Source organism: Polypterus senegalus, chromosome 6 (genome assembly GCF_016835505.1).
Source record: "Polypterus senegalus isolate Bchr_013 chromosome 6, ASM1683550v1, whole genome shotgun sequence".
NCBI classification, from domain to species: domain Eukaryota; kingdom Metazoa; phylum Chordata; class Cladistia; order Polypteriformes; family Polypteridae; genus Polypterus; species Polypterus senegalus.
Genome location: NC_053159.1, coordinates 172,094,437 through 172,111,912, shown reverse-complemented (window position 1 = coordinate 172,111,912; position 17,476 = coordinate 172,094,437). Strand labels below are relative to the sequence as shown.

General features: G+C 39.7%; 1 protein-coding gene across 1 annotated transcript in view; it reads right to left on the bottom strand.

Moving 5' to 3' along the window:
• b3galt1b (UDP-Gal:betaGlcNAc beta 1,3-galactosyltransferase, polypeptide 1b) overlaps window positions 1-17,476 on the bottom strand; it is a 963,041-nt gene that overhangs the window by 23,055 nt on the left and 922,510 nt on the right. The window contains exon 6 of the mRNA XM_039757538.1: window positions 9,247-9,333. The gene's annotated coding sequence lies outside the window, so the exon portion shown is untranslated. The remainder of the gene's footprint in view (window positions 1-9,246; window positions 9,334-17,476) is intronic.

The following is a 17,476-nucleotide window of genomic DNA, read 5'->3' as shown; positions in this document are numbered from 1 at the left end:
TACTCCAGTCAAGCATTGCCTCTCTACCTCCCAGCTCCGACTCGCCTGAATAAGGGAGTGCGGTCCCTTTTATTACAAACCCTGGAGTTCTTCTGGTGCCAGGGTGACTGCCTAACGAAAGTACTTCTGGGTTGCACGGAAGTCCATAATAAGGAGTTTAACTCCCTAGAGCGCCCTTTCATGGCACCCAGTGACCCCAGCAGGGCTGCTCTGCCGGACTACATATCCCAACATGCCCTGCTGGATCCTTACTATGCACCGAACTGCTGCCATCTAGTGTGTTGGGGGAATAAAAAACCTCCAGCAAGTTATTCTCTTGTTAATGGGCTATCCATCCACCCTTTCCGGTCCTTCCTTCCTGGTCTGCTCCCTTTCCTGGCCGGGATGCCCATCCAGCCTGTGTGGCATCTACAACTATTATTAGAATAGAGCGGGAACAAACAGAATATTTTTTTTTAAATCCATAAATAAGGAGCCCTGATTTCAGAATATCTGGACCCTGTGCAGTTTGCCTATCAGACACATACAGGTATCTACATGCTCCACAGAGCCTTCTTGAACAAAGCTCGCACCACAGTCAGAATAACGTGCTCTGATTTATCCAGTGCTTTTAACACCATTTGGCCTCATCAACTGGGAAAACAGCTCAAGGCTGCGTATCTTAATACCTCCACATTCTTCTGGATCATGGACTGTCTGGTCAGCAGACAGCAGGTTGTGAAGCTGAAGGATTGTGTGTCAGTAATGGTGGTGTGTAATACTTCCTGTTTATCCTTAACACACACAGCAGACTTCCAGCACAATACCACCGCTTGCCATCTACAGAACTTTTCAGATGATTCGTCCATCACAGGTTGCATTAATAATGTAGACAAACCAGAGTAATCTCAATCAGGAATGTTGTGGAGGACTTTGTCTTATGGTGCAGGGACAACAACCTGCAACTCAACATCAGCAAAATGAAAGAGCTGGTGGTGGACGGACATGCCAAGAAACCTCTGAGACTGGTCACCATCCACGGGCAGGACATGGAAGTGGTGCAGACCTATGGGGGGTTCACATGAACAACAAACTGGGTTGGTCTGACAACACAGTGGTGCTGGACAAGAAGAGCCAGAGCAGACTGGACTTCCGAAGGAGACTCAGGTCTCAGTGCAGCAGCAAGCTGCTAGAAATTTTCTACCAGTCCATAGTAGCCTGTGTGGCGTTCTACACGGGTCAACTTGAGCGCAATAGAATACCAATGCCTGAACAAACTTAACAAGAAAGTCTGTGCCATGACAGGGTGAACCCTGGACATGCCAGAAGCTGTTGTGGAAAACAAGATGGTGGAAAAATGGCATCATGAAGAAAACCCTCAATCCCCTCCAGGAGGCGCTCACTTGGAGCAATTTTAGCCACAGGTTTGTTCCACCATGGTGTGCTAGGACCCCTCAGGGGGTCTTTTCTGTCCATTGATATCAGGCAATTCAAACTTCCACTCGATGTACTTGTTACATTTATTTTTATTAATGAATTAATTGATTGATTGATTGATTGTCTGTGTATTATCTGTCCTGTGAGTCTGCATACTTGATTTTGTTTCTTCTGCTGTATGCATCTACAATTCCACATGGAATAAATAAAATTTACCTAATCTAATCTAAATATCCTTTTAAAACACAAAAATAATTTAAAATAGAGGGTTCCTACAAAGTAATTTTCATTAAAAGTCCATGCATTAAAAAGTAAGAAAAATACAATTGTCTGTTCTGGGAAGCAGCAATTAATACACGGCTCAGTTGTAGTGGCTGCAAAATGCTCAGATTCTCACTGTCTTTAATTTCTTTGTTTTATTTAGGGATGCTAGGAACGAACCCAGCCTTGATCTGGCTCATGGACTCACAAACAGAGAAATCTAAAGGCGCAAATAAAGTGATAATAAAAAATCTATTAAACAAATAACAAATTTACACCCAAAAACCTCAATGGCCATTATTACTTAACTAACCAAGAACAAAACTCGGCAAAACATTAAACACCAAACTGTCAACGATAAACACTCACAGTACAGTTCACAAACAGTCCGCTTCCACAGATGTGCACGTTAGTGAAAATGATTTCAAATTCAAACGGTTTCCTGAATGTTCTCAAAGTTTTGTCCTACCGTGCTCCAGCAAGCATGAATAAGCAGGTACAGGACAAGCACATAAATCAAAAAAGAAACAGCAATCCAATGGTAATTTGTAATCCATCCAGAGGTGGGGTGAACACTGGAAAAACAAAAGATGGATAATTGATCCTTCTTCTCCTTTTTTCCAGATGAAGACAGGCAAGGATCATATGAAATGATCCATATTTTTGTCCGGCTTCTTCACCTTTACAGTGTGTGGAGAACTTACAACCCCAGCGGCAACACCCATTGACAAAACACTATCAGGACTGCTGGGATTTGTAGTCCATTTAAGTAGCGCTGCTACATGGTCACCCCGACAACTCACATGCAGGAATGTTGTCTGATGCCCACACACAGCGTGGCTCCTCCAGTTTAACCCCTTAGCTCTACCATTGCTTTAGTACACAAAGCTCTCAATATTCTCCGACCACTGGACACTTTCCTACCATTTACTTTCTAGCGTTCACTGCTCCTTTTTAATACTCAACAGATGAAGCCTGAAGACTTCTCCTCATGCACTCTGTCACTCCACTGTTCTCTGTCACTTTCTTTTGAGCACTCGCTCATTTCTCTTCTTTTTAGATAGATAGATAGATAGATAGATAGATAGATAGATAGATAGATAGATAGATAGATAGATAGATAGATACTTTATTAATCCCAAGGAGAATTCTGCCTCTCCACACAATCCTCAGCCTGTGCTTAAACCGTTGAACCAATTAGTGCTCACCCCACCATCAATTCAGCCATCACCTCTGGTCAGATCACACAAGCTGGTCACACAAGCTATCACAACACAGACCTAATTGACTGTTTAGAAATGAACTTTCCTGCATGGATGATAAGTTGGAATCAGCTGGTCCACAGTGAACCCACATTCATACTGAATATCCATGAAGACTGCTACATAAACACACTTTATTAATTCTTTCTCTTTGAGCTGACATGGCATCTACTTTCCATCTCACAAAGTTTGGGTTTACAGGATCTACTCCTGACATTCTATATTATAAGGTCTTGTCAACTCTTTTTTTAAACCACCTTTATTTTGTTGTTGTGTTAAACTGAATTTTCAATAAAGGACCTCCCTCAGATTGTGTCCTTCCTCTTATCCCTTGGATGTGTAAATCACAGACTCCATAGAAATACAACTAATGGCTCAGCAGCACTGGGACACATTCAATTGTTTGTATCCTGTAGGCTTCAAGTCTCAGCTGACTCCTGACCACCGAGGGACAGACGTGTGTGAAAAGAGTAAGTTGTGTGTGTGTGTGGGCTGGGGGCGGGGAAGGATGGGGGATGAGGTAAGGTTGGACATATTCTGTGAAATCCATGTGTTGTGGGAGGCATAAGGGTCAAGAGCTTTAGGAGGGGGTGGGAGCCATCAACCCTTGCCAGTCAGTTGTTCTGGAGAACAGTTATGGAAGTTTCTTGTCACAAAGAGTTGCAAGAGTGTTAACAGAATGGTGGAGGAGATGCTGATAGATGGTTTGGAGTTTTGAGTTGTGAGGGGTGTGTAGAAGTCATTGAGCTGCCATTCTGAAGTTGACATGAAGCAAATATGAAGAGTGGAAAGGGCAGGAATTCCCCAGGGTTGTGTGAGACCAAGTTCTTGATATAAATGCAGCAGTGGTGAGCATCCATAGTTGGTATATCATGGGAAATAGTAGGAATTAGGGCTTAGGGTCAGATTCAGGTTGTAGGAACTGAAAACCATCACAAGAGATAATAAATTCATATGCTTGAGTACTACTTGAATTTCAAACATTGACCAGTTCATTGATCCCCTTCATGAGATAACTACCCCAAAAGTGTTTTTAAATTAAACAAAAAGCAGTTTCCTAGCCCAAAAAAGACAAGTGGCAAAGCGGTAACGTTTTTTCATTTTATTGTGAAGAGTACTGTCATGCTTTCAAACAAAAAAAAATGGTGTTATTATTCAAGGGGGTTTAGTATCGATGAAGCTCTGAACTTATGAAAAAATTCCCCTAAACAAATTCTTTTGAAGACGCTTGTCTGACAATCGTTGTCGGCACTGGAGTTCACATTTTTCATCAATGTATGCAAACAGCCCCATTCCTGCCATCAACCTTGTCCGCCCCCACAATCTGCACACTGATAGTAAGTAGGGTGTTTAACTTTGACAGTATTGTCTTCCAGACGTATCCCACCTTCAGGCTTGGGTCACTTAAGGCAGTCGCATAGAGGGTACTCTGGCCTGTTATAATGTGGTGCAAGTATATAAAAGTACTGCTTGTTTTTAAGATGGCTGGCACTGTGGTGCAGTGGCCAATGCTGGTCCTTTACAAATACAGCTTTCTGAGATCAAATCCTGAACATCTGTTGCTGACTGTGAGGAGTTTGCAATCTTTCTGTGTCTGCATGGGTTTTCATGTGGGAACTCGAGCTTTTGTGCCACATTCTCTAAGGCACACTTGTCAGTAGGGTTGGTGATTCTGAATTTCCCCACAATGGATGAGTGTGCATGTGTCTGTGAGAGAGCAGTCATGGTGATGGACTGATGTCCTGTCCACAGTTGTTTTCTGTCTAACTGTTCTGAATCCACCCACTACAAGCCTCAAAAACAAGCAGCAAAAGCCAAACTCACCCTCTATACAGGCCTGGGCCCGTCAGATAGGCCTCACTCCAGGCAGCCTAGCCCCAAACTCTAAAGGTAGGTTTCCAGCCTGCATGGACCCTAAAATAAGGTTAAAGCTTTTTAAAGCTCAAAGCTCCAAAAATGTCCAGAAATGGAGGAATGGGAAACCATACATCTCTGGTCCAAGGATAGAGAAGAACAAATTTCTTTATTGAGGAATTTTAAAAAGAGGCAAAAGGGCAAAGCAGTAAAAATTGGTTTTACCTTTAAAACAAACAAATTCAGGATTCATAAAGCAGAAGACAGTACCTTAAAAGACAAAGCAGGGGTTCAAGCCAGTAAATCCAAGAAAGCAGTAATGTTTGCGCCAGGTTTCCTCGTTTGGCTTATGTTAAAATTTTTTTTTTGTTTATTTTTGATGTTACTGAGCATTTTATGTAATTTTTTTTACATGTTTTTATTATTTGTCTTATTTATTTTGTATCTATATTATTTTACTCTGTAATTATTTAGTTTCTATATGTCTAATTTTGTTTTGCAGTGTTCATTGAATTTTGTGGGTGGATCCCGAAGAGGCAGGGCCATGCTGACCTCATCTTTAGAGGACGGCCTTCAGAATTCATATATTTAGGCTGAAATAGCAAGTCCAGGCAAATCATTTGAAGGAGTTCTTTGGAGAATGTTGTGGAGTGAAATTTTGAATATAAGTTGATAAATCTTTATTTGTAACACAGACAAAGCAATGGAATATTAGTGTTACATTATTGATAAGAACAGCAATGGTCTGATAGTTAAGAAAATATCATTAGGACTGAGACTTTGTAATTTTATGACAGGGTCGGGGTGAACTGCCGAAAACCAGTTTGGCGAGTGATTCTTTGCAGGACTCCCTTGATCAACCCTCGCGTGGAGACCAACTACCTGGCTGGCAAGCTTCACCTTGACAAATAGTATTGGGGGACGGTGTGAAACCGTTGTGTCGCACCAGAATTCTATTGGTCTAAAGGTGCCTGTTTGGTTTTAAATCAGAAGCCATTAAGTACCACAACTCCCTACTGGCTGTATGGTTTGAACAGAGTCTATACATTGGCTTGCTTTACCCCTCCCTCTCTCTCTTAAACCATCATCATGAAGGAGTATCTCTCTGTCACACCATGGACTGAAATGAAGAGCACACTGAGAAGCACTACTCGGCAGTCATATTGAGACAGGCCTGTTCTGAAGAAAGCTATAAATGATGACTTAACTAGAGACATTTTGAGTAACTAATAAGTCTGAAACTACACATCAGCATTTATCAGATTGTATGGTTGCCAATATTCAAATGTACTTTGCATATTGTTATTATTTATGAATATTATTAATAATACATTGTGTAAATTGTAACTTAACTCCTGCTTGTCTTTTACTACACCTAATTTCCTGAGGTTATAAATGTAGAAGGGAAGGTGGGGAGAAGTTCTAAAGTACAACACCTTATAAACGGTGCTAAGTCTGTGAGATTTGAGGCATTCTGACAAAGGCTACGCATTAATAATACAAAAGAGGAAAGTAAAGTAATATAGAGCTCTACCAAGACAAAACAGAGATCACTGTGATTATTGATTTTCTTGGATTTACAAGCATTTCTGACTACAATTTTATTCAATTCTTTCCCTGGATTGTGTGTTTTTTTGGAAATACCCGCCTTAGGAATGCCTTTCAGGTAACTGCTTTTTGCTCTTTTGAGCTTTTTTCTTGTATTTCTTCTTTTGTGAATGATTATTATTTTCATTAAGATTCTTGTTAAGATTTGCCTCTTTACAAGCAAGTTTTCACGATTCTCCTTCTTGTGAGGCATATTTTGAGAAATCAGAGACTCTCTTGTGGTTTTTGAATTTTAAATCCCTGTGTAAGAGATGAATTGCTCAAGTTAATGTTAATGGTATATTCATTTAAGTTTTTGCTTTTTTAAAATTTGAGTAGAATGTATCTCTAATATACTGTAAGATCAGTGGCTCTCAAACTGTGGGGCACGCCCCCCGGGGGGCGCTGAAGCTTTACAAAGAGGGTGTCAAATAAATGAACAAGACATCAAAATTTATTTTTTACATTTTTATTTCAAATTTAAATTTTTCAAGCATATAGTATTTTCAATCCAGAAAGTTTGAGGCGTATCGGTATCTGTCGCAAACATTCAGGTAACAGTAGATCAGGTGATAATGCAGTACGACTGCACCACATTGGCAGCGTAGCCAATATTGACAAGTTGAGTTAAATAATTTACTGTGTATTGGGTTATTTTCATGATACAACTAACAATGGTATAATATTTGATGGACGAAAATATGTTTGTTTCGCGCAGATTGATTTCATCGGTGTCCTCGTTAACGAGATTTTTAAAGATTAAAACATATTTAATCGTTTCTTTACATAAAAAATTATTAAGAATTAATAATGTATTCCTTGTTTTCGGGATTAGAATTACTACCAAAAACCACACAAGGCATTTTAACAGTTGTTAAAGCACTTTAAAAAAATATATTGCAAATATTTCATCGAAGTTAGCCGAACACATGCAAATCTTATGGAAGTAAAAATGATAGGATACTGTGACACCGCACAAGTACCAAACCTTTGTTAGTTGTATCATGGGTTATTCTCATCTATCTTATATTATGTAGGGCGCGCAGAATTATTCCTGGTAGAAAAGGGGAGGCGCGAAATACGAAAGTTTGAGATCCGCTGCCGTAGATAACGAAATATTAAGCTATACCCCCTACAAGCTAAAACGTAATGGGATGTTCTTAATGTTTAGCTCTTTGTGACAATTGAATAACTCTCAGGTTGTAGTTAGACAGCCAGAAAGAAACATGAACTGTTAGACAGATGAGGGCAAATAATCTTCTGAGCCTGATAACATATGTAACCTAGACACATAAGCCTTAAACAGAACAACATAGACAAAAGCCGCCTTCTTTTTTTGCGGGCACTACCAAATTCTTTATTTTTTGTGTGAATTGTTTGCTGTGAATTTTAGTAAAAAATTTAGAATGAAGACACTTGGCCTGTGGAGTTTTTCTTTTTCATAATGTGCAACAAGTCATACTACCTGCTAGAATGTCTTTCTGCTAGCTGCATTTTGAACTATTTTGTAACCCTCCACAAATGCCACATTATGGTGTCCAAGAATTGCTGCGCGCTTTTAACAGAACAAGCACACTGTCTACGGTATTCAAAGAGAGGGGTGTGGAAAACCTAAGAGATAGGAAGGGGGTGTGTTTATAATTCAAAAGAGGCGTGAACTTTTATATACAGAGGCATAGCGTATTTAAATTAGCATCGTTGAGCAGCATTTAGAAGACAGCACGTCTGATGGAGATAAAAAATCAATGATTGCCGAGGTTAAGGCTGTATTGTGGCTCTTTCTGAAGGCCTCACATTTTTTGCTATTTTGTGGATCATAAATCACATCCAGAAGAGGAATGGAGAAACAAAAATGCAATGCCGAAGCTGCAGTGAGCAGTACAGTTTCTTTTTTTATATATTTATACCTCTGCTCGACATACAGGAAACCGGCCAGATAACACAGAAAATGATTACACATAATGTTAACAGAATACAAAATTGCAGATTATTAATAAAATCATAATATCAGAAATATTATAAATACAAAACAGCAGTTAATAACATAATGTGAAAAAAAATATTTGAAAAATAACAAAAAAAAAAAAAAAAAATGAACAAAGAAGGCTTTGCCAGCCTTGATCTGGATTGAGCTGGTTTTTCAATCTTATGCTACTCGTTTAGAGATCTGTGGAAAGACAAATATCTTGAGTACCTGGATGGGAGACCATCTAGGAGAAGCTTGGGTTACTGCTGAACGAGGTGTTGGAGTGGCACGAACCATGTGGTCTGTGACCGGGACACTGTGTTGAAAAAATGCTTCTATCCTTTAGATGAGATGTAAAACCAAGGTCCTGACTCTGTATGGTCAAAAAAGATTCCTGGGCGTCTTTCAATATAGAGTTGGGTGTATCCCCATGACCATCATTCCAACCCCCTAATCACTCCCTGTCTCTAACTGGTTAACTGTCTCTCTCACTTCTTCACCAGCTAATCTTTTTTGAATGTTCTGGTGCAAGAAAGGCTCCCGTGGCATCATCCAGGCAGATGCAGCACACTGGTGGCGGTTGATGTGGCTCCCACTGTCTACATATAGTAAAATGTTTTAAGTAGGTTAGAAAAGCACCATATAAATGTAACTATCTAACAATGTAAAGAAGGGATAGAAAAGAAATTAGATTGATACTATCATGAAGAGTGTCGTTATGCAGCACTATGAATAAGGGCATGCAGTCACCAACAGAGAAGTCTGGTGAGCATTGACCAGGCTACTAAGATCTGGTAACAACTATATGACATTAAACAACTGTTGATTTCTTAGTAACAAGAACATTCTGAATCTCAGTGGTACCTTAAATCAGCTTGTAGCAAGCATGTCTTTACTTACCGTGTTTCTTCATTGTCATACAAGCTATCTTTTCAAGATTCATCTTACTTCAAGGTGATGATTCAGCTGCAAATGCTAACTGATAATCTGTAAAAGAAGAAGAAAGATGGCAAGTTTCAAATTGTCATCATCACTGGACAGAACAATGATGCTTAAAGCAAGCAAAACACAAAATTTCCATTGTGGGTCTGTACAGAAATACATTTTTTCTAACCTGTTTAATCCAGAGCAAGGCTGGGGGCACTGGAGTCTATCCCAGCTATCATAGGGTACATGGGAGGAACAAACACTGGACAGGGCAAACACACACACACATACACACACACACTGGCCAATTTAGTATTGCCAACCTTCATGTCTGTGGAGAACCCATAGAAAACCCACATGGAGAACATGCCAACTCCACGTTGGGAGGACTTGGGGCATGAACCCTGGTCTCCTTACTGTGAGGCAGCAGCTCCACCATGCTGACCTACAGAAATAAACTGATTCAGAAAAAAACACAAATGGATTGTCAAGAGGAGCTGTTGTGCCAGGCAATCTCCAAAAGTACTCACTACACAAAACACTATACAGTATAAAAATGGACTGACTAGAGTTCTTATTCCCTGCATAGCAATTTTTGATATTTGCTACCAAATATATGATGATGGACTCTCCAGCGTTAATATTCTTTAAAGCTTTTTGCAGTGCTACTTAAATCGTCTACACTTCCTAGCTGGCCCTGCAGTATTATACCATTGGGCAGATTCAGAGGATGCAGAGGTTGTTGGGAAGAAAGATAATTAAGTCTCTATTAAAAGCAAATAGTGGTTGGTCGATTCAAACTTAAAACAGAATGTAATACTCTGATATTCACCCTGCCAAATAAGTGAACAGGCTGCCATGGCGGAGCGTCAGAGGCTTTCCCTCAGGTGCTGATGTCTGAGCTTTGATCTCCGTAAGAGAATACAAAGGGTGCGTACACCTGATGAGTCCCAATTGGTGTGAAACATGTGTCATGTACTCTTTGTATTATTTCTATTATTTGGCAGATACTGTATCACATATCTATGAGCTGCTTCTCACACCTGATAGGATGTGGCGGATATTTGCCGACTGGTCGACCAACCACAAGTGTTACCTGGTAGGTAACCTCCTAATAATTAGATTGAGATTCAGGGATACAAGAAAGAAAAAAAATAGATATACTATATATATATATATATATATATATATATATATATATATATATATATATATATATATATATATATATATACTGTTCCTGAAACCTCCCAGTGAGATGACATGCCGAAGCTCGCCTGCCGTGCATGTGGAGGACTACTTGTCCATTGCCAAGGCAACCACAGGTTCACCGCACAGCAGCAGAAAGACGCAGAAACAACTACCAGCTGATTGACATTGCTCTATATGCACCTGTCATCGATGGGTGATGCAAGGAACATTATAAATGCAGGGAACAGCATAACTTGGCCACTGACCTGGCCACGACCCTGCCAGTTTGCTGTGTCTGTGTATAGGAGAGTGGTAGATCACGCTACAATAAATAACCCTACTGCTCCTGTTTCAAGTTGAGTAAAACTGGACTCAGCCTTGTGTTTTAGGGTGCAAGACCGGGATTCACGTTTCACTATCTTAAATATAAACATCTTCACGTGGAAGTGTGTGTGTCTGTTCAGTACTGGAAGTGGAGTAGAGCAGAAAACATGCTTAGCCGCTAATAACACAAGCAAGGCCTGCACATCAGCAAAACGAAACCTCAGAAGAAAGACAAAGTCGCTTAGCCGCTAACATCAGCAACACAGTATCCTTTTTACTTTTCCTCCCATTGCTATTGCACAAGCAATGTAAGCACGTCGGCAAAATGAATCCTCCTAGGAGAGTGACGCCCAGAGTAGTTCCTTTCAATTACCTGACATCTCTGCATTTCAATTTTTTTTTTTGATGATTTCAATAGTTTCTAGGACCCTGAGCTTTTGACAGCTTGGGCTTACACAGCTAGTATGTATATATATATATATATATATATCTTGTCACACACGTGCGAGTAGGAGGCAGCTAAAGGGCTTAAATATTTGTAATAACACATCTGACCAGGGGGTGGCGGGGTGCACTGACTGTCTTTCTCAGTTCCCTGCAGACATTTCCCAAGAAATCTTGCCAGGTTTGGGCGCCTCCAAAGTTGTTAGTTCCGGTTTCAGGCCTTTTTATGATATCTCTTCCTATACAGGCCTTTAAAACCGCTTTCTTACTTACAATGGATCAGTTCTGTTTTGGACTCGGTCTGGTGAATATCTCTGTTACTTTAAAAGCCTTTTGCAGCCAGGGATATTTTATGGGTGGCTGCCCCAAACCTTTTTATGATGTCTGGACTCAATTATTATCACAATATTTGCCTTAAATATATATCAGTTCAGATATATACATTGGTTGAGGTACATATATCAGAACAGATCTATACTGTACAAATCAATATATCTGCACCAATGTATATATTTGAATGGAGATATTCAAACCAATGTATACTGTATATTTAAACCAAAGTATCTGAACCAATATAAAGATCTGAAATAATTTATATATCTATGACCCAATCTTTTTATGCTGAACAGTCCCTGATATTTTAGTTTCACTCTGGATTTATGTGCTCGTCCTCTCCCTGCTGGTTCATGCAATTTCATCTGGGTTGGTAAGCCTATTGGTCCAGGAGCTCTCCCAGCTTCCACAGTTCACTTGGCATCTCAATTCATTCCCTCCATCATACTCCCTCACCTTTTGTACTGGACTGAGTTTTGGACCGGGTTGTGAGTCTTTGGTGTTTATGGTCTAGTTCTTAGTGTTCTATTAGGTTTCATTTATGCAGGGAATTTAAATAATCGTCACCGTCGGGAAATGTGGAAGGGCTTTTGCATATGCATTGTTTGGTTAATAATTGTTTTTCTTTCCTTCATTATTTTCATAGTACATACTTTATTATAGAGCTTCTTTATCAGTATCTGTGTGTAAGAGTGTGTGTGTGTGTGTGTGTGTGTGTGTGCCTGGTCAAGGCTGGGTGTGTTCCTGGGGTTCCCATCGTAAAATAAATAAATCTCCATCTTCAGACAGCGAGAACCTTAGCATCTTCATGACAGCTACAAGCTGTGGCCGCAGTGCTAACTGGAAAGGTACACTAAAATAAAACAAGTTCATGAATGTTATAGCCACATCATGGTGCAGAGGTCTGTGCTCTTACCTTATGACACCAAGGTGCTGGAGTCAAATCTCAAGCCTAGTCCTGATCTGTTTGTTCTCCTGCTGGTCCTAATACTTTGGTTATCCTTTTGCATCCTCAAAGACGTCCTTGTGACTTTGGCTGCTGATTGTAAATTGGCCAAAGTCAGCAATTGTGGCACCTTACACTGGGCCGCTTCCTGCTTCACAACTAGTGCTGCAGGGTTTGGGCTGCAGCCACTGCACTGGGAGCCAGAACAAAATGGGCTTGACAACAAATTAAAATTAGGGTTAGCTAACATGTAAAGGATTTTAGAACATTACAGCAATCTGGATGAGAACAGGCCATTCAGCCCAACAAAGTTCACCAGTCTATTTAATTAATTCTTCCAAAATAACATCAAGTCAAGTTTTGAAGGTCCCAAAAGTCCTGCTGTCCACCACATTGCTTGGTCACTTATTCTATGTCTTTTTGGTTTTCTGTGTGGAGGAAGTGTTTTAATTTTGCAGCAGACCTCAGTATGCAAGGCACCTTATAAAATAAAGTGTGAGGAAATGTTCAGCAGTGCTCACTAAAAAGACACCCTGTATAAATTGACGATCTCACTTTAAATATTTCTACAGAAAGTAATACCTGACAGATATTAATTACTGTCTAAAGAGGTACACCATATAAAGTAAGTGCCATAAGAAGAAATATGTAAAAAAAGGAACAGCAGCATATAATTAAACAGACAAAACATCTTCTCTCCTCCGTTGAAGAGATCATCAAAAGACTAAATTCACACCACGGTACAAAATAACAAATTCTCATCCTTGTAATTGTCAAACATATAATCAAAACAAACAGACAGCCAGGTGTTCGGTTGTCTATTTACAGTTTTCTTCTTTTCGTTGTTGTTTTTATTTCTGCTGCAAGTCATGAGATGGCAGAAATTCCCAAGTTTAGTATGAGAAATAACTCGGAAGAACAACCTCCATAGTTCATGTCGATTCATTTGAAACTTTACTGAAATTTACAAAAAAATAAAATTACAAAAAGAGAAGAAGAGGAGAGAAGAAAACTCAAACACACACACACACACATAGGTAAGGTTTCCTTTGAAGAGGTCACCATTTTAAGCTTCTTCTGAACGACATCTTCTGTGCTTAGACTGCATTATGCAAATGCTGAAGGATTCATCAAGCTACTGTATTGTCAGACAACTATATGTCGTTGAATAGCTGTGGATGAGGTGGGCACCCTGTTCTGTTTATAGCACACATGTATGTCTATGGCACCATCCTGACGCAGAATCGCTAGACGTTTGTGCAGCGGCCTTCTCTTTGAAGGTGTCCATGTTTTGTTGTCTAGTGCAGTCGACACACACACACACACAGGGCCGTGTGTGTACAAAAACCTCTAGGCAATGAAAAAAACATACCTCACCCGGACCCTCACTGGTATAAGTGGGAAAAAAGAATAAATGGGCCTTTATCCTGCAATTTCAAGTTATTTCTCCTCAGAATAATAGGTTAATAGATTAGGACATTCCAATAATATGTTAGCTTGAAAGGAACAAGGTGTAACCTTCCTTTGTCTATCTATCTACAAAAACAATATTTATTTCTAGAGCACGTTTTCATACAAATGATGTAGCTCAAAGTGCTTTACAAGATGAAGAAAGAAGTTAGCAAAAATATAAAAATAACATTAGGCAATGCTAAGTAAGAAAGAATAAAGTAAGGGTTAGGCTTAGGATTAGGGTTAGGGTTCTGTTCAGCTATGTAAAGCCAAACATTTTATAAAAGCTAAGTAATAATTCATATTCAAATTTACAATATCTGTCTAGTACTAGGGTGTTGTACCGTGTTAGCCATTATGAATATATTGAAAAGTCAAACAAAATGACACCTTTTATTGGCTAACTAAAAAGATTACAGGAATGGCTCTTACTGAGACACATCCTCAAGCTGTGTTTCTCTGAAGTTTCCAAAATTCTGCAGGTACTGGAAAGTTTTGAGCCATGAGTATGACGTTTACACCAAAAAGAAAAATGTTGCAGTCTAAGTAACTCTTTTTAAAAGCTTTAGTGAAATTCAACACAAAAACAGCTTGCACAAAACTAAAAAGAATAATTGATAATAAACAATGACAAAAAAATAACTTCTTTCTTGTAATGTTTCAGTTACAGGCTTAAATCCTGATTACGTGTCTATTCTATAACAGGGTTCTACAGTATATTGGCGCAACATATGTCAGTACATACTGTCACACATGTGGGATTAGGAGGGAGCTGAGTGGACCAAGTGGACGTAATTACCCACCAGGCCAGGGGGTGGAGGGATGCAGTGCACTAAACCTACTTCTGTTATCTTTGCAGGCCAAATATGGGAAAACCTGTCTGAGTCAACATCAACACTTCTGGATACTGGGCTTCCCACTCTTGTGCCCCTGGCAGATATGGTGAAGGGGCGTCCTGGATAGGCATGGGCCCCGGCCATCCGTCACACTGGACACTGCCATTAAGGTCTACGCATTTACAATAAATACATTTTGTAAAAGGAATTAAAGAAGTGTATTAGAAAGAACTTTTTTTTCATCAACAGAAACTCTGTCAAAATGTAAGGAAACTGTTAATTACTTTTTTTATCAGCAACATGACTCCTAGTCCTAGAAGCATGGGAGCACTCGCAGGCTGAGAAGCACATGTGCTATAAATATTACATTTTTCTTTGCGATGTCTACGCTTGTTGCACACAACAAATTTGGTAACTGGTGACCGTTTGTACTCGGTGAGCGTTCTATCTATCTATTTTAATGCCTTTCCTATCTATCTATCTATCTATCTATCTATCTATCTATCTATCTATCTATCTATCTATCTATCTATCTATTTTAGTGCCTTTTCTATCTATCTATCTATCTATCTATCTATCTATCTATCTATCTATCTATCTATCTATTATATAGAGCCTTTCACATCTATCTATCTATCTATCTATCTATCTATCTATCTATCTATCTATCTATCTATCTATCTATCTATTGTAAACGGTTGGCACTGAACCCCCAAATCCCAGACACACAAGGCCCAACACAGCTCCAGGTTCAATTAACAGATTTTTAATCCACATTGCTCAATTAAGACAATTAATACAGCCAATATACAATTGCAATACTCTCTCTCTCTTTCTCTTTCCGCTAGTGAGTTTTGCATGCAACTCCCAACTCTGACTGTACACAGGAGTACATCTGGTTCCACGACGTGGCATGTTGGAAGAACTTTCAGTCATTTGGAAAACAGTGAGGTTCTCCCCTGACAGAGCCCTCTACCGTCACCCAAGAACCCCTACAGAGCTGCGCTTCTGAACTCCAATTCCCATGCAGCCTTGTGGGTGTCCAAACTGTGACAACTTGTGAGGGACACTGCCACCTGTTAATTTGAGGGATGAACTGCTCGTAGCCTCCAGCTCTCACTATTCCATCCTTCCTTCTGGTATTCCAGCCAAGATGGGAATTATAAGACACCCTGGCCAGGTAGTGACCACAGTCTGGCCATCCTCTATTGTGGCTACCTTGGCCAGGCAAGAAATCCTCCTCGATCCTGGCTGGGATGCCCATCCATCATCCTGGGCACTTACACTATCTACACTACCAGAGAGCACATTGGGAACAGCTGAGCCCTTTTCTGCAGGGCTGCCACCACACCCAGAAGTACACCCGGAAGGAGATCACGGGACATTTAGGGCACTTCCGAGTGCTCTACAAAAGGAGCCGCCTGACTCCATTCAAGAAGCCAGAGTTGGGAGGAAGAGTACGATGCTTTCCTGATAAGGAGTGGAGGAGGAAGAGAGAAAGAAAAGGAAGAAGAGAATTGGTGTATTATACTGTACATGGTACTGGTGGGAAACTCATATAGTGACCTTCACATATCTATCTATCTATCTATCTATCTATCTATCTATCTATCTATCTATCTATCTATCTATCTATCTATCTATCTAGCGTAAGTAAGTATGTAAAGTTTATTTATAAAGGGCAATTCACAGACAAGAAGTAACAAAGCACTGTACAATATAAGAAAAATTAAAAAAAGATTAATCTAGGCAAAACATAGACACAATAAGATACATAAAAGAGTAAAATCTATCAAATACATTAAGTAAATTAAAATAAAATAAATAGAAAATAGTAACAATAAACTTTAAGCAAAAGTCCTCTAAACAAGAAAGTTTGTAACTGCTTTTTTAAAACAGTCCACAGAGTCAGCCATATGAAGGTAAAGATGGTGATTGATCCAAAACTTCGGTGCAAAGGTTTGAAAGGCTCTGTCCCCGCATGTTTTTAATTTCAGGTGAGGATCAACAAACAGACTGTAAGTAAAAAGCAAGACCAGGTCAAAGATTTTGTAGATACTGCGACAACATAACTAAGGATTGTCTGTTTACAGCACGATTTAACACAAGCTGTTGCCACCAAATAAAATAATTCCAAAGGCTCACCACAAGATGGCAGCACTAGAGTAGCTAACTAGCTGGCGGCATCTACAATGGCTGTATACTGAGATATGGCTTCTCTCGTATTGACAGGCTCAGTGAGATACGACTCAACTTGTACCACACATTCAAAGTGCTAATCAACCCCGTGGTGTCCTACCACAGCCCACATCACAAACCATCCCCAACCCATTAAATACAACAGTAACTTGTGACCCAACACCTGACTATTAATGGAAATATAGAAGTTATCTGGAAGAAGGGTCAGGAGCATCTCTACTGTTTAAGGAATCAGAGTCTTTTTAGCGTGAGTCCTACCAGTAAGTTAATCTTTTATAAATCTTGAATTGAGTCTTTACTTGTGCTGTGCTGTCCTGGTTCAGGAATCTTAATATTAGCAACAAAAGCAGAATAAATGAAATTGTAAAATGGAGCATTGAAATAACAAGACCTCATCCATCAAATCTGCCAGACTTGTTTAATAAGAGCAGCAGAGCGTCTTCAGTCAGCGAGGACTCGCCCGCTATGCTCTCACTTT